Below are 7,158 nucleotides of genomic sequence, written 5' to 3'. Positions count from 1 at the left end.
GGGCATTGCCGTGTTGTTGCCTCTTCAGAAACTTGCAGGAAATACGAATTACTGATGCATTCTGTTCATGTCTTATTATGAACTTGGGTAAATGAGCCCCTAATGAGTTCAATACATTTAATTGATTTCCTACGAAGTTTAATAGGCTATTACTACCCAATGAGGCCTAGTGCACTCGCAGTAGCCGATGTGCAGCTTCGTACTTCAAAGTCATATGAGATACACTATACAGTATATACAAAAGTATGTGGACACCCCTTCAAATTAGTGGATTCGGCTATCGTCGGGAGCTTCATGAAATGGGTTTCCATGGCCGAGCAGTCGTACACAAGCCTAAGATCACCATGCACAATGCCAAGCGTTGTTTGGAGTGGTGTAAAGCTCGCCACCATTGTACTCTGGAGCAGTGGAAACGCGTTCTCTGGAGTGATGAATCACGCTTCTCCATCTGGCAGTAAGACGGACAAATCGGGGTCTAGCGGATGCCAGGAGAACGCTACCTGCCCCAAAGCATAGTGCTGACTGCAAAGTTTGGTGGAGGAGGAATAATGTCAGGGGCTTTTTTTCATGGTTCGGGCTAAGCCTCTTAGTTCCAGTGAAGGGAAATCTTAACGCTACAATATAGCTAGGGCGGCAGGTAGCTTAGTGGGTAAGAGCGTTGTGCCAGTAACCGAAATGTCGCTGGTTCTAATCCCCGAGCCGACTAGGTGAAAAATCTGCCGATGTGCCCTTAAGCAAGGCACTTAACCCTAATTGCTCATATGTAAGTCACTCTGGATAAGAGCGTCTGCTAAAATGACTAAAATGTAAACATACAATGACATTCTAGACGATTCCAACTTTGTGGCAACTGTTTCAGCATGACAATGCCCCCGTGCACAAAGCAAGGTCCATTCAGAAATGGTTAGTCGAGATCGGTGTTGAAGAACTTGACTGGCCTGCACAGAGCCCTGACCTCAACCCCATCGAACACCTTTAGGATGAATTGGAACGCCGACTGCTAGCCAGGCCTAATCACCCAACATCAGTGCCCGATCTCACTAATGCACTTGTGGCTGAATGGAAAGCCTTCCCAGAAGAGTTATAGCAGCAAAGGGGGGACCAACTCCATATTAATGCCCATGATTTTGGAATGAGATTTTCGACGAACAGGTGTCCACATACACTACATAACCAAAAGTATTTTGATTGTAAAACATTGTGTGAAACAGGCGGCTGGGCAGACACATTCATTGCAGGAATCATGAGGATAACGCACTTTACTGTTTGACAGAATCATGGTTTTATCTGCCCCCAAAATAGGACGTTTTGATTGAGGCGAGCAGATAGAATGTCCACCTCGCACCATTGCGACCAATTAAACATTTAACTCGCACAGCCAAGTCAAAGGGTCGCAAAATGCGACTAGGCTATGATCGCAGACTGGAGCCCTGAATCAGTCAACTGAAGTCACTAGTAATATAGGCTGTAAGAATATATAATTTCTATTGGCCTACATCAATAAAATCAAAGTGAAATAACATAGCCCATTGTTGAATGTATTGGTACAAAGTAAATTAAATCATTCAGGATTTGGCGGGTGGAACTATTACAACAGAATAACCTTTCAGGCAGAGAGCAACCCAGTCTCCCATTAGCTACTGAAATGATCACTCCCAGGCCCCTCCAATATAACCTGCTGTTTGCCTCGAGCAAATTGACACGAATCAACCGAGACACGCGGGGCCTCTCCACGTTTCCAAGTAAATGCCAACAGGCCACTACTTGATTTCCTACTCTGCTGTCATTGGCGATATGCAGTGCCTGTCATGCCTGCCCACAGGCGATATGCAGTGTCTGTCATGCTGGGCCACAGGCATGGACTTTCCCTACAGTATCCACCATCAGAAGCTCGCTCTCGTCCTGCTTTCCCCATTGGAGTTCCATGTTGCCATTCTCTACCCGCCTGCAATCCACACTGAACGCCCCTTCTTTTCTCGGCTTTGCTTAGCGACGGTATTGGCTGTCAGGAACAGGAACGACCACCACGGCCGAAGAGAAGTGTCGGCCAAGAGAAAGAACCGGGTTTCTCACTTTTATGTATCATTTTAGAGTTTTTATTTAAAATATACATTGTCTTAGGTATTAGAAAGACCATTCGGAATGACATTGAAAAGGGCCCGCGTACGTTTTTGTGTTTCGTTCGACACCGTGGAGCTCAAGGGGGATATGTGCCTGACTTATCTTGATAGCCATTTTTTGCAGACAAAGAGAACTGTTGAGTAGTGTTTATAAAAGACAAAAGGGTAAGTTGAGAATATTAATAACCATGAATAATTACGGAATACATGTAATTTAGCTACTTTATGTCGCTAAATAACCGTATTGTGTACGTCTGTCTGTGTAATTTCGTATTAGATTTGTTCATCCTAGCTAGCTAATTAGCTAGCAGACCAACTCGATGTTGGCTCACGTTAGCATCCAGCTAGCTAACTAGACACCGTTATTTGCGAAATGCAGCCATTTGTTTGGAGGAAGGGTGATCTGTCGTATTTTTTTTTGCATAATGTTACCATCGATCTACTGAGGTATATTATCACAACTCCTACATCATTTCAAAAACATATCGCATTATACAGATCCTTACTTACAGGTCATGATGTAATGCCAACTATTGTCAACGTCCAGTGGTAGCAGTAGCTAACTAGCTACTGTAGATAGTTAAACAGAGTTAACCAGTGCTGTCTGACCGAGGATAGGCCTCGATTTGGCACTGCTACATTGGTTTAAATGGCCCTATCTCATCTATCTCTCATGCAATATTAGTTTATGATTGCCTAAATATTAGGTTGTCAAATACTAATCTCACAATCAAACTCATTAATATTGTCTAGAAAATATTTAGCAATTAGGTTGTAAATTAGGCTAACGTTAGGTTATTAGGTTATAGCCTACCTCACCAATCCAATGAATGGTCCAAATTATAGAAAACGTTATAGCTGATGTCGTTCTGTGCAAGCACCATATCCTAATTAATGCTATTGTGAAGTGTTTCACTACATGTTTATATAATAATGAATGGAACGAATCCAATCTGTGTCCCAGTATGTCTTCCACCATTGTCATTGTCATGCAGTAACCTGAAACGTCTGATTATTGTAGGGCTATTCTATCCCAAGGCTATACTGGCATATTATTTAAGATAAGAGAACTTGATTGTCCATTAAGTTTGCACAGAATGGAAAAGTGTCTTAGGCGCTCTGGCTTACAGTAAAAGGATAAAAGCAGACATTAAACATACACATTACACACACTAAACATGTACATGTCAGTTCATCAGAGTCTTATTCAGGATTGTCACTGCATTTGGAAGGATGCGTGCAGTGGGTGGGTGTTGTCGTTGAAGACCTGGAGTGCTTTCCTTGTGATGTTCTGTGTACACTTCTTGGAGTTGTGGCTGTTTCCTGCCCGCTGTTTTGCTGGCCTGATTGACAAATTATGCCAGGTTACTCCTGTTCCTGAGTGAGAAAGTCCCATACCAGGAAGAAATGTTGAAAATGAGAACACTCTCAATCAAGTGTACACCATGATCAGTGTGTGTGTTTGCTTGCATTTACTTATTAGCTTCCAAAGTAGGAAGAGACACTGACTTGCCTTTTTGATAATGAGGTAATTGTTTTCCTGGAAGTTAAGTTTGTGGTCTTAAATTGTCCCAAAGTATTTAAAATGTGACGTGTTCCACGTCCCAGCCTTTCATGGTGACATGCTCGAAAGAGGGACTTCCGTTGTTCCCCAGCTTACCTCCAAGCTACAGTTCTTTAGTCTTGGTAAAATTGAGGTCAAGGAAGCTATTGTCAATCCACGTTACAAGGCAGTCAATGAACTGGGAGTAGCTTGAGCTAGACTTGCCCTCCAAGTATGCAACCAGAGCCATGTCGTCCGGATATTTGATGAGGTCGCAGTTGTTGCATGCAATTTCATTAGTGTATATGGAGAACAGGAGAGGTGACATGACACAACCTTGTGGAACTCCTGTGTTCAGGACAAGGTGGTCAGATAGGGTGCCTTTTAAAAATATATACACTACCGGTTTTAGAACACCTACTCATTCAAGGGTTTTTCTTTATTTTTAGTATTTACTACATTGTATAATAATAGTGAAGACATCAAAACTATGAAATAACACATGGAATCATGTAGTAACCAAAAAAGTGTTAAACAAATCAAAATATGTTATATTTGAGATTCTTCAAATAGCCACCCTTTCTCTCAACCAGCTTCATGAGGAATGCTTTTCCAAAAGTCTTGAAGGAGTTCCCACATATGTTGTGTGTCCAAACTTTTGACTGGTACTGTGTGTATGTGTGTGTGTATGTATGTATATATACACACACACACACTCCGGACTCTGACATTGCTCGTTCTAATATTCCTATATTTCTTAATTACATTTTTTTACTTTTAGATTTGTGTGTATTGTTGTGAATTGTTAGATATTACTGCACTGTTGGAGCTAGGAACACAAGCATTTCGCTACACCCGCAATAACATCAGCTAAATATGTGTATGCGACCAATCAAATTTGATTTGAGTCTCATAAAATGTCAGTGTCCAGTTGCAGGGGCTCAGTTTGAGTTTAGAAAGTGCTCCGTTATTAAAATAAAAATTCCTCGAAGTAATCCAACAATATATGCGCCGCCATCGTATCTATTTCAAGTCTTCTCACTCATTGATTGAGACAGGTCTCTGTCATCATGACATGCAGCACATTTGGGTGGACACCCACCTGTCTCGATCAATGAGAGAAGACTTGAAACAGACAAGATGTCGGCTAAAATCTTTGGGGAAATCACATTTTCTGGTGTAACAATCTGTAACTACAGTTCTCTGCGCATGTGTGTCTCCACACCTGAGACACACTCGGACACTGAACTGTACTACACTGTTCATACTCTTTTTTTTGTATGTTACTTTTACCATATAACATTGTTGAATACCCAGTTCTCTTGAGTTATCATTAAATAGTGTACACTCTACAGTATTTTAGATTTTGACAAATAAACATCCTTTCGATATCTGAATGTCTAGCATCTGTTTGATGCTACAGAGCCCTGTACAGCTTATATAAATATATTATGTAAATCCATAAGGGCAGAAAACTTTCAAAGATTGATAGAAAATATCCATATTTATTTTATGGTGGTTCTAAATCAGGGCTCTCCAGCCCTGTTCCTGGAGATCTACCGTCCTGTAGGTTTTCACTCCAACCCTAATCTAGCACACCTGATTCTTATAATTAGCTGTGTTTACACAGGCAGCCCAATTATGATATTTCTTCCACTAATTGATCTTAATCACATCAGATCTTTTTCAGAACTGATCTGATTTGTCAAAAGACCAATTGGTGAGAAATAAATATCAGAATTGGGCTCCCTGTGTAAACGCAGCCATAGTCCTTTATCCGTCTCCGGTACACTGGCAGTGGTGGGCTGGGGAAGCTGAGACTCTTTGTGCTTATGGTGATTGACTTGTCCTGTTTGCGGTGAACGGCCAGCTGGATAAGACTCTGCCGAAAGTGGCGTAGGGCTTCTTAACCACCAACTGTTTGGTCCTCTTGCAGAAGATTTGCTGGTACTGCACGTCTCCTGGAAAGACATGGTTGTGGTCTTAGCATTTTACACTTTCTGTGGAAGGGACTTAGGGCAACACACCTTTGTTGGTAAAGGTATCAACCGAATGGGACCGGCTAGCGTATTGTTTAGAGACGATAAAGAAGGTGTGAAAAGTCTTAGGAAGGCAGTCCTTACACAGTATGAAGTGTTGTGTATGGGAGATTGGGGAGAAATGGCACCTCAATCGCTCTCATACACAACAATACATTTACTGTCTAAGCATAACCGAAACCCCCTTCCTCATCTCAAAGTACTGTCTGTAAACCTCCCCCAGCCCATTCATATTATAATCATTTTTGTTGTATTTTACCCCCTTTTTTTCTCCCCAATTTCGTGATATCCAATTACGATCTTGTCTCATCGCTGCAACTCCCCAACGGGCTCGAGAGTGGCGAAGGTCGAGTCATGCGTCCTGGGAAATATTTACATTGACATTTTAGTCATTTAGCAGACGCTCTAATCCAGAGCGATTTACAGTTAGGTAGTGAGTGCATACTTTTTTTTTTTTTTTCATACTGACAGAATACAATCTCCAATTCACATCTCTTATAAACAATATGCATGGCTATAACATGACTATGATGACTTAATGCTATACAGGACCAGACAGAGCAATACAACATGACTGTGACTGCACTAATTTGAGATCAAAGGGATGCAGCCACACGTGTACTACAAAGCATAGCACCATCATCTTCAGTACAGGCTACAACTGCACAATGAACTTGAATACCTCTAAACAGTGAAATGCAATGGAATACCCATATAATGATGTACCATACACCTATACAATTACAGGGCATATAAACAACGCACTGAGGGACATTATCCTTTACAAAGACAGGGTTAAATGTCCGAAATGATATGACAACCAAACCAGAGCTAGCCAGCTCACAATAGCTAGCTCGCAGTATAAACTACTAATTAGCATAACTGTAAATATGAAATTATCGTCACAGAGTGCATCTTCAGACATAAACACCTGAAAGATATGAAATATGTACTTACATATCAACAAGGATGCACACTGTATGACCCGCCAAACCGCCCTTAACACCCCCCCCGCTTAACCCAGAAGCCAGCTGCACCAATGTGTCGGAGGAAACACCGCTCAACTGACGACCGCAGTCAGCCTGCAGGCGCCTGGCCCGCCACAAGGAATCGCTAGAGCGCGATGAGCCAAGTAAAGCCCCCCCTGGCCAAACCCTCATGACACTGGGCCAATTGTGCGCCGCCCTATGGGACTCCCGGTCATGGCCGGTTATGACACAGCCTGGGATCGAACCCGACTGTAGTGATGCAGTGCCTTAGACCGCTGCGCCACTAGGGAGTGCAAGATCATTCTTGTCAATAGTAGCCCCTTGCAGGGGAATTTTGTAGACGTCTTTGTATTGTGTTTTGAGAATCTGCATTACGGTTGTAGTCTTTCAGTGTCCCTTGCTGGTTTCTGTCCCACAATCTTGTTGTGCTCCATAACCGCACAGTGTGTCCGCTCCATCATGCCCCC

General features: G+C 42.4%; 1 protein-coding gene across 1 annotated transcript in view; it reads left to right on the top strand.

Annotated features, from left to right (window-relative positions):
• Positions 1 to 1,899: 1,899 nt before the first annotated feature.
• The window catches only part of LOC311110948 (suppressor of cytokine signaling 5-like), a 44,129-nt gene continuing 38,870 nt past the window's right edge, over positions 1,900 to 7,158 (top strand). The window contains exon 1 of the mRNA XM_084153596.1: positions 1,900 to 2,285. The gene's annotated coding sequence lies outside the window, so the exon portion shown is untranslated. The remainder of the gene's footprint in view (positions 2,286 to 7,158) is intronic.

This window comes from Coregonus lavaretus, assembly GCF_964263955.1.
Source record: "Coregonus lavaretus genome assembly, chromosome: 36".
In the NCBI taxonomy this organism is placed as follows: domain Eukaryota; kingdom Metazoa; phylum Chordata; class Actinopteri; order Salmoniformes; family Salmonidae; genus Coregonus; species Coregonus lavaretus.
Note: the sequence above shows the minus strand (reverse complement) of the source record. Positions and strands in the feature narration are given on the sequence as shown.